Here is a 21,680-nt window from a genome sequence, read left to right on the forward strand (position 1 = left end):
CACCTTACAATGGCAGCCTTGTGCGCTATGAGACATTCAAAACCAGCTCTCATCTGACTGAGAGCCAGTAAACCTCAAAGTTGCTTCATAACTGTTGGATGGCTCGGGTGGACCTGCGCACCTAGATCATTATCATTAGGGTGACAAAAAGATTTTCATTGTGTTGAATTGTGCTCGAGCATACACAGTATGCAGCCGAACATTGCGATGTGCCGAGCATAGCGATGATCGAGCTGAACTGCTGTTCGGCCGAACATACTCGCTCAACACCAGCCTGGACCCATTCTGAGGATGGTTATGAAGCAACCTCCGTATTTCATGTTTTGCACACAAGACAAGTAATTATATTGACGTTGATACCGACAGACTTCAGTTTACAGTCTGGAAGATTATTACAAAATTTTGAGGTTAAAAAAGTACTGACCCAGTGCAATATATACAGAGCGCGGCCTAGGAGTTAATTAAATATACACTTAATGGCATCTTATAACAAAACCGTTGTCCTTATTAAAAGTTATTAGGTAGTTAGTCAAATTATATCTTCAAAGGAATTCAAAGCATGGAAACTCGGGATTAAATTATGCATTTGAACCTTAGGCCAGCTTTTACTGTTGAGACAGTTTTGCTACTAAGAGAGGAATCGTGTGTCATTGAAATTAAATGCTTTTCCAGGGCTGGAAGGTTCCAGTTTTAATGAAATTACTGAGTGTGGTGTACTGAAATGATTAAAATCTGTATTCCGGGAATGTGGCAGTGAAAAAAAAAATCAATAAATGCAAGCCCAGATGCTGTTAAGATGTGAGCACATTCATGGATATAAGTGCAAAAATGAAAAAAATATATATATAATGCAAAAAAAAAAAGAAAGAAAAAATATTAATTACAAATGCATGTCATTCTTTAAATATCGCTGTTCTCCCGATGCACACTAGAATTTGAGATTCCATTTTGTTTTGACTAGGAAATGAGAATCTTTCTTTTCAAACGACCCCATTAAAACAGGATTTGTTTTTTCTCTTTTTTTTTTTTTTTTTTGCCCTTCCCCCGCTTTCTGCATTGCAATCATTGTGCTTACACTTATTATGTTACAAAATGACCGAGGTAAGGCTGACATTCTCATTGCATGCAAAAGACCTACTCTGCAAGGCAGTTTTTTTTTCTAATGAAGGAGCTTTGTACAATCTCTCCATGTGCTAATACTAATGAAGATCCTCCAGCACAATTAAAATCACAGTCAAAGCCAAACAGGAAACAAAACACACACACACACACACACACACACGCATGTGTGTGTATGTGTATATATATATACATACATTTTATTCTATTATTTTTGTCTTCAGCTGTTGACATTTGATCATTTGATGAATTCTATAGCTTCATTTTCTTTTTATTGTTCAGTGTTTTAATTAATTACATGTACTTTAACCCTAATCCTAATATGACCTGAGTGTGAACCTAAAAAATAAATAAAAAAAATCTAGCCACAATTGATAAGTTTATTGTAGGTTCACATCCATCTGCACTAAAGTTATTATTATTAGTTATTATTAAAGTGCCATTCATTCCATGGAGTGGTTAATTCGATCCGGTGGCATTCTGGCATAAATGAGGACAGAGGAACAGATTACAGAGTCACTGTATCCACCATAGCCAGATACCACCGGACCCTCATTGACATTAATGGGATTCGATAGGGACCCGGTGGCTCTCCGGCATAAATGACGACAGAGGAACAGACTACTGGAGTTACCATATCAAGCATAGCCGGATACTGATGGACAGTGATGGCCAGTTCGCATTGTTCGCCCGTGAAAATATGCGGGCTGCCATCTTTTTTCACAAGTCCGGCGAGGCACAGGTAAGCCCTTACCTGTGCCTGTGCCACGAGCCGGTCTGAAAACAAATGCGGTCACCGGGAGCAGGCAGTTCCGAGAACAGCCTGATGAAGGCCCCCGGTGGCTTACCTGTGCCTCGCCGGGCTTGTGAAAAAAGATGGCAGCCCGCATGCGAACTGGCCATCACTGCTGATGGATACCCATTGACAATAATGGGATCTGAAGGGGATCCAGTGGCTTTCCAGCATAAATTACGACAGAGGAACAGATTACCGGAGTCACTGTATCCAGCTATGCTGGATACTGCTGTACATTGCCGGCCGCCGCCGAATACCCATCGACAATAATGGGATCCAAAGGGGATCCGGCGGCTTAACGACTTTATGCCGGACAAATGCCACAGCGGTATTTATCAGACTGAAAGTCGACATTTATGCCGGAAAGCCACCGGATCCCCCTCAAATCCCCTATAGCACACGACCGTATGGCTTTTTCAGTGTTTTGTGGTCCATTTTTCACAGATCCGTTGTTCTGTTTTTTGTTTCCGTTGTGTTTCCGTTCCGTTTTTCCGTATGGCATATACAGTATACAGTAATTACATAGAAAAAATTGGGCTCTGCATAAAATTTTCAATAGATGGCTCCGCAAAAACGGAACGGATACAGAAGACATATGGATGCATTTCCGTATGTGTTCTGTTTTTTTTGCGGACCCATTGACTTGAATGGAGCCACGGAACGTGATTTGCGGGCAATAATAGGACATGTTCTATCTTTCAACAGAACGGAAAAACGGAAATACGGAAATGGAATGCATACGGAGTACATTCATTTTTTTTGCAGACCCATTGAAATGAATGGTTCCGTATACGGACCGTATACAGAATGCAAAAAATGGTCCGTAAACGGAAAAAAAAAACAATCGTGTCCATGAGGCCTTAATAGGAATCCAAAAGTGTGCGGCGGTACCCAGTAACTCTTCTGCTGGAACAGACTTCCGAATTACCCTTAGTACAGATATAAACGTAGCCTTAGAGGCTGCCATCTTAACTGACAAGTCCGGCGATGCACAGGTAAGTCCTTACCTTTGCCTGTGTGCGAGCCGGTCTGAAATGAAATGCGGTCTCCGGGTGCAGAACAGCCCGATGAAGGCCCCCGGCGGCTGTTCTCGGAACTGGCTGCTCCCGGTGACCGCATTTCATTTCAGACCGGCTCGCGCACAGGCAAAGGTAAGGACTTACCTGTGCATCGCCGGACTTGTCAGTTAAGATGGCAGCTCGCATGTGTTCGCGGGCCATCACTGCTTAGAGGGTTTAACTGGGAGGTGCAGCAGTATGTGACCTTACTTCACTAAATTGCACAAGAGATGGATTGGGAAGAGCCAGTGACTGAGACAGAGGAATGGAGGAGGGATAATTTCCTGTTTTGGTAGAAAGTGAAGCGTTATTTCTGTATTTATAGCCAATCTGGCAGGTCCACAACACTAATACACACAATAGGACAGAATGTGATCAACTTTAAAAGCATTACTCACGGCAGCCGCAGCTTTTTTTTTTTGCTGATCACTGGTGTTTTTCTCTCTCTCTCTCTCTCTCTGTACGACCTTTCATTTTATTCTCTTCATTGCTTTCTCTTCTCTACGGTATCACTTACACACAGCAGTCATAAAAACAGTCAAGCAGAGTGCAATCTTTATTTATGATCAAGGACATTTTGGAAAAACAAGACACCCCCATTATATAATCCATTCTCATGAGGGTTTGTTTTTTAAGTTGGGAGGATCTGAAAGTTTGAAGAAATGAAAAGTTTTAGGCTAGCCTCATAGAAGCCATTTTTAAAAAAAAAAATTTTTTTTATTCCTGGTCTTTTATTTTTAATTGGATGCAACTTCATACACTTGTAGGCATTCTGGAGATGTGGTGTTTGTGTGGGATTTTTTTTATATATTGATAGCAATAAGCAACCACTGCAATGACAAAATGATTTCGTCACCCAGAGACCATAGGTCAAAGCAAGATTTCTAAGGTTTTGATCAGTGGAGGTCGACGCGCTGAGCCCCCCAAAGATTGCTAGAAGAGGGGAAGAGAAGCCCTCACATGGCACCCTCTCATTCCTCGCTGCAGGAGCTGGAATCTAGACGATCCCGTAGACTTTCTGTTGACATTTTAGGTTATCACTTCTCTGTCCTCGTTCTAGCGATCGGTGGGGGTTTCAGTCCTCAGACACCACTGATTAAAACCATTGATATGTGTGTATGACATATCAAAAGTTTTGTGAAAGCTCTGTAACCCTTTATGGCTAGGCGAAAACATCATGCCTTATATCCACGGTGGATTTTTTTTTAGGCTGTGAGTAAATTGGGTTTTTGTTGAAATTCCACTCACTAACATTATACCGTGCTTTGTTGCAGATTTTCAGTGCGGATTCTGCAACCAAACTTCTACAGCAAATATACAATGTGTGAATCCACCCTTACAGATAAATATATGCCAAGAGGGTGTGCTTTTGGAATGCATTTGTCTGGTATACATTGGGAAAGCTCAGTCTCACCTGTATTAAAAAGCATAGATGAATAGCCTCTTTCACACGTCTGTGAATCATGGACGTGTGCTGTTTGTGGTCTTCACGGATCGTTCACGTACCCATTGACTTTAATGTGTGGATTCACACATCGGTTGTTTTCCACAAACTGTGGGTCCATAATGACCCCACAAAGGCATGCCCTATTTTGTCGGATCCTTCATACTCACTATAGTCTATGGGTCTGTGAAAACCACGGACACAACATGGATGCCACCTGTGTTTGGTCCGTGGTTTTCATGGGCCATTGATAGGATATATACTCTGAGGGGGGTCATTTATTAAGACCGGCATTTTAGACACCGGTCTTAATAACCCCTATAGCTGGCAGTGGATCTGCCAAAGTTATGAAGAGGTCCCGGCCTTTACATATCTTCGGCACATCCACCGCTGGTCTAAATGTAAGATAGCTTTCTATCTGTCTTACATTTAGGCCGAGTTCACACGAACGTGTGTGACCCGTGCCCGTGCTGCGGCCTGCAAATTGCGGGCCGCAATGCACGATCGCCGGCCGTAGGTCAGCCGCATCGGATCGCGGACCCATTCAATTTAATGGGCAAAAAGATAGGACATGTTCTATCTTTTTGCGGAACGGAAGTACGGGACGCAACCCCACGGAAGCACTCTGTAGTGCTTCCAAGGGGTCCCGTTCCGTGCGGCCATTCCGCAATTCCGGATTTGCGGAACCATTGAAGTGAATGGGTCCGGATCCGTGATGCGGAATGCACACGGAACTGTGGCCGTGTATTGCGGCCCGCAATTTGCAGGCCGCAATACAGCCACGGATCACACACGTTCGTGTGAACTAGGCCTTAGACCATTTTCTACACCGAAAACAGGCATAGAAAATGATGAATGAGACAGGCCTGGGGGCCTGTTCCTTCCCTGCCCACGCCAAACCTACTTTTTTAGACGTGAGCGGGGAAAAGTCATAGGTTGCGGCGCAAATCTGTACCTGAAATACATCTAATATAGGCATATTTCTGGATAATAAATGACCCCCTGTATTTTTAGCCTAAAAGTGTCTGTGGAATATGGGCGTGGAGGGCAACAAAAATGGACATACAGACTAAGGCCGAATGCACACGGCCATATTCCGCGGCCGAGAGCGGTCCGTGGTATGCCGGGCTGAATTCCTGTTCAGAGCAGGAGCGCATGGCGTCCTTGGTTGCTATGACGCTGTGCGCTTCATGCCGCCGCTGCTGTACAGTAATACACTCGTATAGATCATACGAGTGTATTACTGTACAGCAGCGGCTGCATGAAGCGCACAGCGTCATAGCAACCAATGACGCTGTGCACTCCTGCTCTATGGCCGTGTGCATTCGGCCTAAGGCTTCCTGCACACATGGTAAAATGCGGGCTGCAATGCATAAACACCGTCCGTGGGGCAGCCGCAGCGGATCGCGGACCCATTCACTTTAATGGGTCAGCGATCCGGCCATTCCGCAAAAAGATAGGACATGTTCTATCTTTTTGCGGAACGGAAGTACGGGACGAAACCCCACGGAATCACTCCGTAGTGCTTCCGTAGGGTTCCGTTCCGTGCTTCTGTTCTGCATCTCTGGATTTGCAGACCCATTGAAGTGAATGCACACGAAACGGTGCCCGTTCATTGCGGATCCGCAAATGCGGACCGCAATACGGCAACGGGACACCCACGGTCGTGTGCAGGAGGCCTAAACAGGGATCTTTCACAGACATCTTCATGGAAGAACCACTGACCATCTTGTCACGGATGAGTGAAAGAGGTCTAATACAACTGTATTCAATATATACCACAGCAGTCATTGACAGATCTCTCAGACAGTCCCTCCAAAACGTAATCGTCGAATGTTGCGTGCACCCAGCCTCATATGTGAGCCTTAGGCCTCATGCACACGACCGTATGTATTTTGCAGTCCGCAAAAAATACAGATGACGTCCGTGTGCATTCCGTATTTCGCGGAACGGAACAGCTGGCCCCTGATAGAACAGTACTATCCTTGTCCATAATGCGGACAATAATAGGACGTGTTCTATTTTTTTGCGGAACAGAAAAACGGACATAAGGAAACGGAATGCACACGGAGTAACTTCTGTTTTTTTTTTTTTTTTGCAGACCCATTTTGTTGCAGACCCAATGAATCCGTATACGGTCCGCAAAAAAAACAGAACGGACACGGAAAGAAAATACGTTCGTGTGCATGACGCCTTACACAAATGTTGTTTTAAAACTTTCTTGTCACGACAATGTAAATGAATCATTAAGAAATAATGACAAAAATTAATTATGGTGATTCTTAGCAAAACAAATATAATAATATAACTAAAAACAAAACATAATCGCCTTTCTATAATATGATAAAGCAATATGTCCAGAATAAATATTTCATTACAGTAATAAAAAATGTCCTGATACATTGTGGTAATTAATACATATTTTATTTTACTATTTCTTTATTTTTCACATTAATAGGTAAGTATTTATTACTTAACATTAACATAATAATTAAGTGAAAATAAACCGTGTACTAGTGAACGTTCTCTACTTTGTACAGAGGTAATGTGCACTTTTTTGTAAGTAACTTAAATTTCATTTCTTTTTTACACAATGTTTTCTTCGGTGTATCTTTTGATGAGAGATAGGTTTGACACGGTGTCTTGCTTTCTGTCAGTACAGATGAAATAGATAAACTTGAAATAAAAGAAGCAAATAAACATTTTTTTCCTCCTTTTGTAGGCTCTCTGGTTAACAGCAAGTTTCATTGTTAGAGGCTTGTTGGCTGACGTCACTTTTGGTTCATGAAGCTTTGCCTTGAAGTGAAGCTGAATAAAAACCTTGAGAAGAATCTCCTTCAATCTGCTGCAAGGAACTAAACAGACACACACACATAGAGGGAGCACAATTACACCCTCTTCCTTTATGTCCTTTCCCACAGCTCCTGGAGAGACACACGGCACACAAAAAGAGACTGGCAAGGAAAAGCAGAGATAACCTTCCATCACCTCTCCCTAAAATATTCACCCCCCTGAATCCCTGGCAAGGAGGAGACCCTGGACATAAGGTGAGTGACCACTAAGCTGCAGCAGGGCAAGGCAATTACAGCAAGGGGTTACTTAGAAGGGTCCCAACAAGCAAGGGAAGGATTGTCTGGATACATGGGGGGTTCCCTGTGTTGTTACACAGTTCTCTATGGGATCAGTAGGGGTGCTGTAGTCTACAGAGGGGGAGGCACACCAGAAGGTGAATGCATGCCCTCCCTGTGCCCCTCTCCTATCTCTCGCATTGCACTCTGCTATCTGCTGTTTGTTTTCCTGCCTTTCTTCCCAGAGGCTCCTGCTAGCTAAATGGGACCTTGCCTTCAGTATTCCCATATTAACCCTACTGCTCCCTTTCCGCCCCTCCCTGAGGTGCCTCTCAGCAAAGGTACGAGGCACCCAGCTCCCAAACATATCCTCTCCTGGCAATAGAACACTTATTGACCCTTCTCGCTCTCAAGGGGCTATCTTGTGGTAGCCATGGAAGGTAACCCGTTGTAGACACGTTTCCTCAACCAATTTCTTAAGCAGAAAAAAAACAAAAATATGGATTATTTAAGCATTTTTCGGTCTTAAATAAATAGCTTTTTTTTTTTTGCCCCCCGCGTATGTCCATTTTCCTTGCAGTTCCTCGGGATTTGCAGATATCAAGGGAACATTTGTTGTCGAGAGAATCGGTCCAGTGTTTAAGTGTAATTCAGTTTTCACAAATCCCATATGTCTTGCAACTCAATGCCAGGAACATCTGCCAGTAACCGTAAACTGCTGGTAATGCTGTCGATTGGCTTATCCAGCCCCCCCAAATGTCCCATTCATTCCTATCTATTTAAAGCTACACGTATATGGGTTAAAGGGGTGTTGACTAAAAGCATATAACCCCACCTTCTGTTTTGCATAGTGGTTAGTATCTCAGGGGTTAAGCGAGGTAAGCCTACCTATAAAGTGATTTTTGTGCCAAAATCACCGCAACAACCATACAAATTCTAGGCTTGATGCCAGGAGGGTAATATGGATTGATAGGAAGGATCAGGGGGGTGAACACGGGTCCTGTATATGGAGCATCTGATCACTGCTGTCTTCCTGCACTGCCCTCTTCTTCTCTCCTACTCTTTTGTGTTCCTTCCTTGAACAGAATAGCAGCTGCTGACTGGTTGAGTTGTTGAAATTTATCCCTTTGTGTATATAACAATATCCTCCATTTTCCTCCTTTTTCCCCTGCTCTCTAAACAACAAGCTACTCGCCATCTTGTCTAATTTTATTTGCAAGATTCCTTAATTTATTTATTAATGTTTTTGGGGAGGGGAGGGGGGGGGGGAAGCAGCTCAGACTTTTTGCAGATCAGAAGCCAAGAATCATCACTGGTTTATATTTATCCGGACCAAAGTTTACAATACGCATAGTGACATCTTTTAAAGTTTAGCTTTTTACAGATTTTTATTTTTTTTATAATTTTTTTTTTTTTTTATTAAAAAAAATTATCTGTTTTTACTCGGGTCAGAAAAAGATTTATTTTTTATTCCAATAAATTTCTCGATTTATTCACAACAGGTGTACGAATACTGCACCATATGTGAAATGGTATTGTCCCTTTTTTTTTTTAAATGTGTTTTTGCAAACCTGTCACTTTTTATGGCTTGAAAATGCAATAAGATTTGCTAATTAGCTACATTTCATTATTTTATGCACATTCTTTGTATTTGCTTGTGTGATGCAGATGGCTGCACATAACTTATTTCCCTTTCTTTTTTTTATTCTTTCTTTTTTTTTTTCTGCTGCTGACCTTCAATTGTTTAATGTATAATGCATTGCTCCAATTGTTTCATGTCTGATGAAAGGCATGTGTTTTTTATTTTTTATTTTATACATGTCATCTGGGTGGCATTTTATAAGACGTGTAATATATATATATATTTTCCTCTACATTTATTTATTTTATTTTTGTATTAGGCCCCAGTGCTGTAAGGGTTAAAGGATCAACTATGTATACACTAACTAACCTCTTCTATGAATTCCATCAGCCTTTTTTTTTTTTTTACACAGAGGATTCCACTTTTTTCCCCCCCAGATCTCGTTTAGCACTTGCTGGGAATGCAGGGGTTAATTCATGGGTGGTTGTTGTGAAATCGGAGTTTAAAAGCAGGGAGCTGTATGCAGAATTCTTTAGAAAAACACAGCCTTTCCTCCGGCTACACCAGGCTTGTCAGCCCATGTGGGAAGAGAATACAATCAACTTTAGTGTTCTTAAAATTGTTTCCTGAACAATACCTACTTTTTGTCTTATAAAAAGTTCTGCCGGTCACGTGACTGCTCTTAATAAAGCACTTTATGGCTCATAAATACGAAGTGCTAGTAACAGACAATGATGAGAATTTTATTTAATTTATTTTTTTCTTTCTGTCTCATTGGGGCAGATTTACTAATAGCGTAGCACTTTTGGTGCACAATCCTGTTCATGCCTCCCCCCCCCCCCTTCAAACAAATGCCTTGTCTAAGTTTACTCTACCTGTAAGTTGACGTAGTTTTACTCTAAAAATTTTTGCACATTTTTGGTGCACGAACGTTAGGCTACACCCCTTTCCCAAGAAACCACGCCCCCTTGTTGGCCAAGGCGCATAAAGCTTAGAAAAGTGTGTAAAACAGTTTGGAAATGTGATGCAAAGCATGCATAATAAAATAAATGCAACAAAAAACTGGCTTATTTTCAGTAGTAAACAAATCAGTAAACTGATACATTTTCAGACAGTAATAAGACCTTTGTAATTTATTATATTTATATTTTGTGTGCGTGTATATATATATATATATGCATTCAAATATATGTATACTATATATTATAATAAATGTAACACAATTTAAATTAAATGGATTATTACATTTATATTCAATTGAAAAAAATTACAGAAAAAAATGCATGACAAACATAACAATTAGTTATGTTGATGGTATCTAATACATTTTGTTTCTGTGATAGACATAGTACAAAACATGCATTTTAAACAGAGATGCCTGTGTATCCCTTAATAGCCCATTGCTCGGCCATATAACCCAACTACTCACCACCAGTTATTTACTGTTCACCCACTTCTCAAACTAGATCTCTTGTTGGACTACAACCCCTTATGTAATGCTGACTTGAAGACAATTTTGTGTCATAAGGGGTCTGTTCCTTACTGTCTTATGACTTTTAGTCATTTAGGATAATTGCTGCGCGGTCAGCATGCTCTGTCTTTGTAATTTGAAAAAGGAGGCCTATGGGTCCGAAATGCCTCGTTTTTAAAGACTAAAATATAGATTCATCAACTCCACATTGGATTGTGCCATTTGGTAGATCCTGTGTCCAGTGGCGTAACTAGAAATGTCTGGGCCCCACAGCAAATTTTTGAATGGGGCCCCCCTTCCCCTGGTAACTTCTTCGCAGCCCCCTCTTTTTATGCAACCCCCCACTCCTGTGGCTAGTAAAGATCGCTCTCTCGGACCAGGCCCGGCAGCTGCTCCATCCATTTCCTACACTGTATATACTGTCACTGTATATAATGTCCTTGTACAATACTGTTGAGGGGGCCCTAACAATTAATCTTTGGGTGAGCCCCTTCTGAGTCTGAGCCCTAAAGCAGACACGTCCCCTGCTTCCCCTATAGCTACGCCGCGGCCTTTGCCTGTTTGCAGGTCCTCTGATTGTAGCCTTCTTTGAACTGACCACACAGCAATTATCCTGTTGCATCCTCTCGACGTTGCTGGCACCAGAGAGAAGAGAATTGTGTGACCTTTGTAGCACCTACCGATATCTATCCTAAGCGCTATTTAGAGTTGTGGCTAAGGGTGGTATTACACTGCCCGATCTTCAGGCAGGGTGAGCGCCGATGGAAGATAGCACAGGCCGATGCATACTGAATGTGGGAGAAGGGATTGCTCTATTCATTATTGGCCTCACATGCCTGATTAAACAGTAAGATGTGCTGCCAATAACTGGGCATTTTTCATCCTGATGAAGATGCCAATTGGCCGATGACTGCTTATTTGCTAGTCCATCGGCTGCTCGGTTATATGAGACGATTATCTGGAATGAACATTTGTATTCCTGATAATTGGCCCGAAATCATGCAGTGTAATAGGGCCCTAATATTTGCACAACTCTTTAAGGTTAACCTCCGCCTATCACTGTCTGCTACAGATTTGATGTTTTGGATGGATTTACCCTATGAGCGCCTTTCTCCCGTTTGTCACGATGACGTTAGTCATTTGGTAGTAGCACTGTCAATGCTGGCCTATACGACACGAGGCTGAACCTAGAAACCTGCCATAAAGGTTCTGCTCAGTCAGTCATGATATCATCATTTTATCAAAACAAAGACTAGGAGGTCATGTATAATTTGTGCTGTGTTCACGTAAAATCTGGTGTGTCGTTTAATGACCAACGTCTTAAACAAGGTCTCAAACAACATAAGAAATGTAGGAGTTTTTAATTGCTGTTTTTAGTTTTCTACTACATGTATTATGACGTGGTTACTGCTTTTCAGTCTGGTGGCACTTGTAGGGGCAGGTTATTAGACACTCTCACACCCACCACTCAAGCTTTATAAGGATATTGTGTAAATGTACTAAGCCTGTATATTTCAATCTGGGAGGCACTTCGAAAATGGTGGCTTTTGAGGAAATCCTACAATTACCTGAAGGCTATCATTAAGGTGCAACTAAAGAACTATACGATTTAAATGACAAAAATATGTGGTTTTAAAAGGCAGGAAATGCTCAACCCCAAATGCAGTTGTGCATTTATGCTCGGGGGAGCAGATACTGCACTTGTGGTCTGTTGCTAAGGGCAATCCCCAGCAAAAAATGCATACAGTGGAGGATGCCCGCAGCAGACCACAAGTGCTGCTGCGGGCATCCTCCACTGTATGCATTTTTTGCAGACTTCAGGTTGGCATCCAGGGACCTGCAGGCCCGGTTTAAGAACCGTGGCTATCCACAGGATACAGTAAAAAGTGCATATCAACATGCACTAAGCTGTAATTGTGAACAACTCCTGTGCCCCAAAGTCAGAAAGGATGATGAAAACACGTGCAGGATCATTGGCACGTTTGATAGTTCTCACCGCAAGATAAAAGAAACTATTACAGCATATTAGGGTATTCTAAAATCAGACCCAGACATAGGGCCTTTACTGACAGACCATCCCTCCATTACCTATCGACGAAACCGTAACCTTAGAGACCATCTGGTACTTGGCCTGTATGTTGCCCCCAAATCAACCGGTTCCTGGTTGAGGAATGAAGCCAAAGGGACGTTTCGCTGTGGAGCATGTTCCTTTTGCAAATATATCAGGAAAGGAAAATATTTCAACAGCACCAGCACAGGGATAACATACGGTCTGAGATCCTTCATCAATGGCAAAATGGTAGGAGTTATTTACCTCCTAACCTGTGTATGTGGCAAACAGTATATCGGCAAGACGAAGCGTGAGTTCAGGAAAAGGATTGGCGAGAATCTTTCTGATATTAGAAACGAGGACAGACACACCGATTGCACGTCATGTCAGTGATTGCCATGACGGACTAAGTGAGGTTGTGAAATTTCAGGGCATCAAACATGTGACACGACCCACACGGGGGGGGGGATGTAGATACTATTTTGCTACGGAAAGAGGCTCAGTGGATCTTTCGGATGTGGACTGTTAAACCACAGGGCTTAAATGATGCCATTTCTTATGCTTGTATTATATGAACATATCTGGGATGAGCCCTATTTACCGCTTTCCAGATAGGTCATATTATACAAACCGCAGAATGGTGACACCTTTCTCGGATGCGATTACTCTGTGCCCTTTTCTATGTGGCATTGGTCCGCACATTGGAAGGTGGCATGCTCGCCTTCTTTAGCCATATCTAGCCCTTAATACCTTGTTAGGGTGTCTGCTCGCCACAATGACAGTTTATATTCGGTTCCCAGGAGCGCTCATGCATTCATCTTTACATGCTCTGTCGTTGTATCTATATGAGCTGTACATATATAGGCCTACAATTTATCGCCCTCTATCACATATTGCCACTTTTTCCCTGGGAGCAATCAGTGCACTAGGAGAATATATATAATGTCCTCAGCTGGTACACAGCAAGTGTACAGTATATAATCACTAGCTTATTAGCCGCCTTGATGTCCCCCATACTTTTAGTTGCCAATATCAAATTAATTGCAACAGTATTCAGCGGTGATCTTGCCTACGAGGACACCGCGCAGCGGGAGGAGAGGTGAGGCACACCTCTGCTGCGATTGGTTGCCCTCAGTGACCGCATGCTGAAGGGAGGAGTCTCAGCTATTTAGAGCCGGCGGTCGGGTGGCCGGAACGGCCGTTATAGCGCCCATGCCGTACGCCACTCTGTGCGGTGAATCTATTATGTGAAAATTACTTACCTCGATATCTGCTCTGCTCCTGATGAAGTGCGGGCCCACCACCGCACAGAAACGCGTCGAGCTTAGGTAGTGATGAGAGAGGGCATATAGGCAGGGAGATTACCATCTAGAAAGTATGCCTCAATTAGCTAACTAGCTCTGTCCATAGTGAGTTGCAGTACTGTGGACAGACATACTCCTTGGCTGCCCTGGCCTTTAAGCCCTGTTTTGGCAGTTCTTGGATAGTGGGCAAGGTATCTGCCAGTCATTACAGGAGGCATCTTGGTCCATGCCCTACAGTAGCACTGAGGCTAACACAAAAATTATCGGTGCTACGATTTCTGCAGAGTGTAGAAGCATTGCGTCCTCCGATACTCCACCAATAAATGTGGGGTTAGGAAGTACAAGCCATACGGCGTATACTTCTCCGGCATACTGTGGGGCTACACTCTGCCTGTTACGCTCTTTACATGAGTGTTCGTATTTGATTCCTGTTTTATCAATTAACAATACAATAAATAATTATTATTTTCATTTTAACGTTCCAATCAGGCAGTTCTTTACTTGTATATTCAGGGACGTATACACATATATATACTTGTTGAGAAGATTTATATAATTAAGGTGCAAGCTCTTGTCGCTGTGTTCCAGGAGCCCTGGGTTTCCAATGAACCTTGATTGGCTTGGTTGGCTTCACTGATCTAAAAATAAATATTTCTGCATATGTTTAAACACTGGGAAGTGTCCTATAAATGCTTTATATATAGAAAATAAATTGGAAAATATTTTGCAGTGTCGACCAAGGTAGTCGCCTTCATTCTAGCCATCAGTTTCGAAGTTCAGGTCTATATTGTTGCACACGTAGAGTAAAGAAGTATGCACAAGTCAGTAACACCTGGCATTCTTCCTGTTCTTTTTGTCCAGGTGACCAGGCTTAGGTTACCTAGTCTAGTGTTCCCTGGTCTGTCAACAAGAGAAATTGTTCTTCAAGAAGTCTGATACACTTGTACTTGTGACCATCTACTAGAGAAATTGTTCTTCATGCAGCCTCATACACTTGTACTGGTGACGATAAATACAGAATACTCCCCTTTTTTTGGGTTAGGCCTCAGGCCAGGGACGGTGATAATTTATATTACAAGTAGAGTGAGGTGAGCATTATCGGATGAACATTTGAAAAGTGTGACAGCTTAAGGAAATAAAAGAACTCAAAAATTTGTAATGGGCAGAAGCTCTTTTGTGTTGACATGGCTTACCTGCTTAGTCAACTGAAATTTGGTAAAGGGTGGAAGGTCGTCTGTGTTGATAAGCCTCACTTGCTCAATCTCCAAGGATCAGGAAGTCTACACAGTTTGCAAGGTGTAGCGGTACCATTGTAGTCTGGGTGATATTGTCCTCGGGCCTTGAAAGTACACGGAAAATATATTATATCTATAAAATATAATAGATGGAGTGATGTTAAGGTGTCTGGATCCAACCCAATGAAATGTTTTGAATTCTCCAGAGATTTTCTGTGGATTTTTTTTTCCGGTTGTAGGTCAGTATTCTTTAAAAATGTCAACTTTTTGACAATATAATTAGTCCTGATCAGTTGATGAATTCTGTGTGCAGACTATTAACATCTGGTTGCCTGTATGTGCGTGCATGACTTTCAGTAGACGACTAATCATGTGTGAAACTGTTCATATCATTAGAACTTATCGAGGCATTCTATATTGGGAATAATAATATACACAGTGCATGAGACTGTCCAGTATTTTGGTGGAAATCTATGGTAGTCTGTAGTGGTAGGACTTAAAAGAAGAACAGAGACAATTTTAGGACCAACTCTCCTCCGACAGAAAATATTAGGGTAAAAAAGGATCAGGCGTGTTGGATTTCAACATGTCCGATCCTTTGTTCTCAAGGAGATAAGCTGCCTCCAGAGGTGTGTGCCAGCACCTTATTCCCCTCTCCTTATTGAGAATACACACACACTTGGTGAGCAGGCATGTGGTCCGGAGGAAAAAGCTGTGGTCTGAACAAGCTTTCAGCAAACAGCTGTCTAAGGTCTATGACCGGATTTAGGAATATCGCATTCATTATTTGTACAGTTGCACCACTAGCCTCGTTTTTAAACGATCATTTCTCTGTGGAATTGCCTTTCAAAGGGGATATTCGTTGCCAGCTTTCTTGGGGAATTTACAGTGACACACCTGGACTTTTATTTTTGCTTAATTGGTCATTTAATTTCTTTTAAAATCCCCTTTGATTTTTCCTTGGTGCTCTTTTTTTCTATTCCTCTCCCTTTCTTGTGACTCGATTGATCAGAATTTCTAAGGTAAGATAAGTCAGCAGGGTTGTGTACAGTCCTGGGGAAAACCATGATCAGGTCATCTAAAAGTTATGCCAACTGGCAAATTTGGCTCTGCCACATGGAGAAGCTTGGATGAGAAGCGTCTGTTACTTACCTTAATAGTTGTACTTGTGCCCACAGCTCTAGGACAGGGAATACCATGGCGTTGGTGCAGGGCATGTTGTGAAGGCACAGCCCTTCAGTTATGCTTGGCATAGTTATTATCTCCCTTGGAAGAGTGTAGTTATTATCTCAGGGACTGAAGCTAAAGTTTCTTGATCCCTGGTTCTTAACCGGTTTGTATGCTATGGGCATTTATTGTGTATTAACTGAAACAGACATGTCAGGAGATCTGAAATCCTAGAAGGATTCCCTTTTTAGAAAATGACACAATTTCTGGTCCAGGGCATTACGAATTTATTGGGAACTACTAGTTACCATAAAGACAGATGGGGTCATTTATTAAGACTGGCGTTTTAGACACCGGTCTTAATAACCCTGCGCTAGCGCTTGATGCGCCTAAGTTATGTATAGGCGCCGGCTTCTACACAACTTAGGCACAGGCCATACGACTTTCCTAAGTCTACGCCAGGTCCCTTGCTAGCGTAGATTTAAGTTATTTTCTATGCCAAAGGCGTAGAAAACGATAAATAAAATTGGCCGGCCGGCCCACTTCCCTGCCCACATCGCTCCCCTTTCCCCACCACTTCGGAAAAGTGGCGTGAGCGAGGAATTGTCACAATTTCGGACGCAAATCCCCTTTGTGACCAAATCTGCAACAAAAGTACGCCAAAAATCTAGTAGGGGCATACAAAGATCTCATAGGGACCCCATAGCAAAACTTAGCATGGGCCCCCTGCCCCACCCAATTTCCCAATACGCATTCAACAATCACTCCGAGGCAGTGCAAAGTGGAATGCCCCAGATTTTTACAAATATATATATATTTTTTATTAAGCGTAGGAAAGTAAAAATTAATTAAAATTTAATTTAAATAAATTGTAATAAAAAAGTCTCCCTTCACCTCATCCACTTTATCTGACTTCTATATTGGAAAAAAGTGGAACAGGGGCTTAATAAATATGGCGCTCATTCTGATTACCAGATTTTCCAATGTATTTACACCAGACAACTGGCAAAAATACATTGATAAATCTCCTGATTCCCTTCTACTATAAAGCTGGCTGCTTTCAGCCACCACAAGGGGGAGCTCAACGCATAGGAATTTATTGACTGGAAGCTGACATAATCTCTCTGCATTGAGCTCCCCCTAGTTGTGACTGTGGAGAGAAAGGAGTTCAGCGCTGGGCCCCCTCCCCCCAGACCCATGGAAGTTTCATGGTCTGCCTCGATTGAAGGTACGTCACTGAAGGATAGTGCTTCAGGATTGCATGAGCTCCAAAAATAGGTGTTGCATCACACCCTTTAAAATGTGTTGTCTTCTAGCAATGTTGCCTATCCAGAGTAATGGGTAAGTTGTTCGACCACTGAAACAGCAGTGACTGGCATGATATTGGCATCAGGGCCTCTGTAGCCATAGCCTAATGAACAGTAGGGTATGATTTACTTGTAAGCGAGGATGAGGTAAGCCTCTGGAATTTTACTAGTTTTATAAAATTAGATTTGTGTCTACTCTGCAAGGGCAACACCGCTGTATTTCCTATGTTCTGCCTGTAATCAGGTAAAGTCCTGAATATCGTTTGCAAATCTAATACAAATCACAAGAAACGAGTAAAAATATTATCAGAGATTATGTTTCGCACAAGAGAAGAGCTCGGTGTTCTTAAATTTAGCTAGACGTATTTGATACTTCTTTCTTAATTCCCTGTTGAGTGGGGGGGGGAAACCGAGCATATCTTTTGTGGCAGAAATAATATTTCTCTGCCAATTATGTGAAATTCTAGATACAGGAAAATGTTTCAATAGTGAAATATCATTTGGCGCAGATTGTTATAAATTATACATGGAGGAAAATCTTACCGATCCATTATAATAGACAAGATAAAGAGCCAGTGACACGTTCATAACATAGCAGATTGCTATGAAAGTTCCCCTATATATGCAGCGGTAAATGTAGTGAAGTTTTATTTATTTCCCGTTATTCTTATGTCGTGCAAACCTATTCTGCAACACTCTAGCAATACTTCACATATACATCTGTCACCAGTGTGGCTCACAATCTCTCAAACATACTAGAGCCAATTTCCTAGAAAGCCAAATAACCCACAACATCAGAATTCATGAAAGGAGCCAAAACAGGCAATGCGAGCAGATACAAACTTCAAGTAGATGTGGCTCCTGGTCAGACTCAAAACCAGAATCCTTGTGCTGCAAAGCAACAATGCTGCTAAACTAACTATACATTGTTATGTAATCCTGTATTGGTCCTGTGTAGAGGGAGACAATAAGGGGGTCATTTAATAAGACTGGCGTTTTAGACCCCCGCGCTGGTGGTGAATCCACTGAAGTTATGTAGAGGCGCTGGCCTCTACATAACTTGAGCGCATCCACCGCCAAATCAAATCTACGCCAGCTTCCTGTGTAGATTCAGAACATTTTCTACGCCTAAAATAGGCGTAAAAAATGAGAAATGAGATGGGCCTGGTGGCCTGCCCCTATTTTTAGACCTGGCGTGAGCGGGGAAATCCTAATCAATCTCTATTCTAGAAGATTTACATAGATTGGAACTGAATTTAGTACTATAGGCAAAACTATTATCCTTCAAGGGCACTTGTCAGCAGATTTGCACCTATGACACTGGCTCACCTGTTCCATGTGCGCTTGGCAGCTGAAGGCATCTGTGTTGGTCCCATGTTCATATGTGCTGAGAAAAATGATGTTTTATTATATGTAAATGAGCCTCTAGGAGCAACGGGGACCGTTGCACCTAGAAGCTCATTTGCATGTGTTAAAACTTCATTTTTCTCAGCACATATGAACATGGGACCAACACAGATGCCTTCAGCTGCCAAGCGCACATGGAACAGGTCAGCAAGTGACCCTCCAAGCCCCACTCGCTTGGATCTTTTTTTTTTTTTTTTCACTAGAGGTTTAGTAATCCATTCTTTCTGCCCTTGTATAACAGAAGTCATCCCTCCATACACTGACTATGTATGATGAGCCTATAATTGACTTGTGTTTATACATAGCAGTCAATGGAAAGGAGAGAGCAGTAGCCTGAACCAATGATGAGTCAGAAGGTGTGTCTCAGACTACCTTAGACCCCCAGTAGGCCCTGTAGCCTCCCAGATCACATCTTTGCCCTTATGGAGCTGACCTAAGAAGCAGCCAAGGTGATCAGTGATGTTCCATAGGCTCGGCCCTCAATCCCTAAATTGTAAGGACCAGAGGTAGAGATGGAAATTCCCCAACACAGCTACCACAGTGCCTCACCACTGAAGTCAATGGCACAAGTAACTTTATACTCTTCTATGACTGCTGCATTGATTTTCAAACTTTGAACAATGGATTTTTATATTTGTTAACTCACTGGAGGTTGTTCTGTTGAAAGTCAATTTTTGATGTTAACCATAAACTAATACAAGCAGTGACTATATCTAAATTAAAGTCTGTGAGCTTTCATGTGTTTCCTGGGTGCAGTTTGGAGCAGTTTGTCTATGTAAATAATTTATCACAAGAAATTGTATTCATAGTTAAGATCTTAAAATGGAATTAAAAAGTCGATCAGACACAGTAATTTAGAAACATCAATTTTGTTAGCACAGTAACCCTTAAAATGAAGACTTTTTAAAGCTAATCTTTAGGAGAGATACGTTAAATGTGCGACTATAGCCATCTGGAATAGCCCTGGAAATCCTCTATATCAGGCATGCTCAAACTTCGGCCCTCCAGCTGTTGTAAAACTACAACTCCCAAAATTCCCTGCTGTAGGCTGATAGCTGTAGGCCGTTCGGGCATGTTCTGAGTTGTAGTTTTGCAACAACTGGAGGGCCGCAGGTTGAGCATGCCTGCTCTGTATGATATGGGACATGTACTAAATGTCAAAAGATTACCCACAAAAATGCTACCAGAATTATGCAAAGTGGCTTATTGCCTAATTTCATGTTTTAAAGGGGTTGGAGTTGGCCCATCTGGAACATTGATGGCATTGTCACGGATGTTCCGGTGGCAGGTACCAGGAGATCGGAGAGACTGGCAACTCGTGGGTTAAATTTACAAGTTCACTGTGGTTCTTATTGTGTCTGTGTTTTGGTGAATGCCACACCCCTTGCTTCAGGTGTTGCTTGTTGGTAATTTACCTTTCCCATAAGTAGCTGCTTCTCACTCTTGGAGGTGCGGTTTATAGATTTTCTTCCTGCGTTCTAACTAGCTGGTCGGTTGTACTCTGTGGTGCTTCTGGAGTTGTCAGTTTTCTACTTTCAGATAAGTCTTGTCTTTTCTTATTGTTTTGTGTTTGTTATATTTCCTGTTGTTTATATCTGGGCCTGAGGCAGAGACTTCCATTCGTCCATCTGGGGAGGAAAGGGTTGTCTCTGGTCCTAACCTCATTCCAGGGCCTTATAGGAATATAAGGGCCTAGGTATCCAGCATATGAATATTCCTACCTTCAAGGTCTATTCATATTGATAGGTAGTTAGGGCCCGGATTAGGGTTGTTTAGGAGGTGACCTGTTCCTTCCCTAGTTACCAGGGTTTAGTGTGGAGTTTTTCTCCCCACACTGTTAGCATATGCCATCAATGCCAGATAGGTGTGGGAGGGTCAGACTGGGGCTCACCAGAGAAAATTATTCTCGGGGCCCACCCCTACATTATCAATATAGTCTAATAGGCTTTCAGTCAAAGAAATACAACCTAGTTGCAAGAGATTGGCTCCAAAATAATCTTTTTTTCTTGGATCTTTGGGGCCCCTTATAGCATTAAAGCTTTGGACTACCAGAGGATCCTCTGGTACTCTGGTGGGTCAGTCCAACTCTGGGTGAGGGTCCCAACTCTGGGACCTGCTCCTATGTAGAGATCTGGGAGTCCAAAGTGAAGGAGAGCACCCTGTGCATGCGCGACGTGCTCTTCATTTATCGCTATGGGAGTCCGAAAATAGCCGAGCGAGTGTGCTTGGCAATTTTCAGAAGACTCATAGCGGTGAATGGAGAGTGCACTGCGCAAGCACAGCCATGTCCCCATTCACCAATATGGGACTGCTGAAAATAACCAGCTCGGCTGTTTTCAGAACTCTGAGAGTGGTGAACCTTTAGGTTGTCCTGCCTTATATATTGTTGACCTATCGTCAGGATAGGTCATCTATATATGATCAACGGGGATCAGGTGTTTGAACAGTTGGTGGCAATCCATGGGAGCGCTCCTTCCTCTTCATTACGCTGCCCGGGTGTAGGACCCCCGCCGATCAGATATTGGTGACCTATCCTGATGATAGGTCATCAATATATATAGCAGGACAACCCCTTTAAAGATCTGTCAAGGGTTTGCCTAGACTAATGTACTAATTGAAGCTGAATGACTGAACATTGAAAACCTCTAGACCTTTCTAATATATTTACTAGT

At 42.4% G+C, this 21,680-nt stretch overlaps 1 protein-coding gene across 2 annotated transcripts in view; it reads left to right on the plus strand.

Annotated features, from left to right (window-relative positions):
* The first annotated feature begins 7,272 nt into the window (after positions 1-7,272).
* BAZ2B (bromodomain adjacent to zinc finger domain 2B) overlaps positions 7,273-21,680 on the plus strand; it is a 312,108-nt gene continuing 297,700 nt past the window's right edge. For both annotated transcript variants that reach the window (XM_040441910.1, XM_040441913.1), the window contains exon 1: positions 7,273-7,464. The gene's annotated coding sequence lies outside the window, so the exon portion shown is untranslated. The remainder of the gene's footprint in view (positions 7,465-21,680) is intronic.

This window comes from Bufo bufo, chromosome 7 (assembly GCF_905171765.1).
Source record: "Bufo bufo chromosome 7, aBufBuf1.1, whole genome shotgun sequence".
Classification (NCBI taxonomy): Eukaryota; Metazoa; Chordata; class Amphibia; order Anura; family Bufonidae; genus Bufo; species Bufo bufo.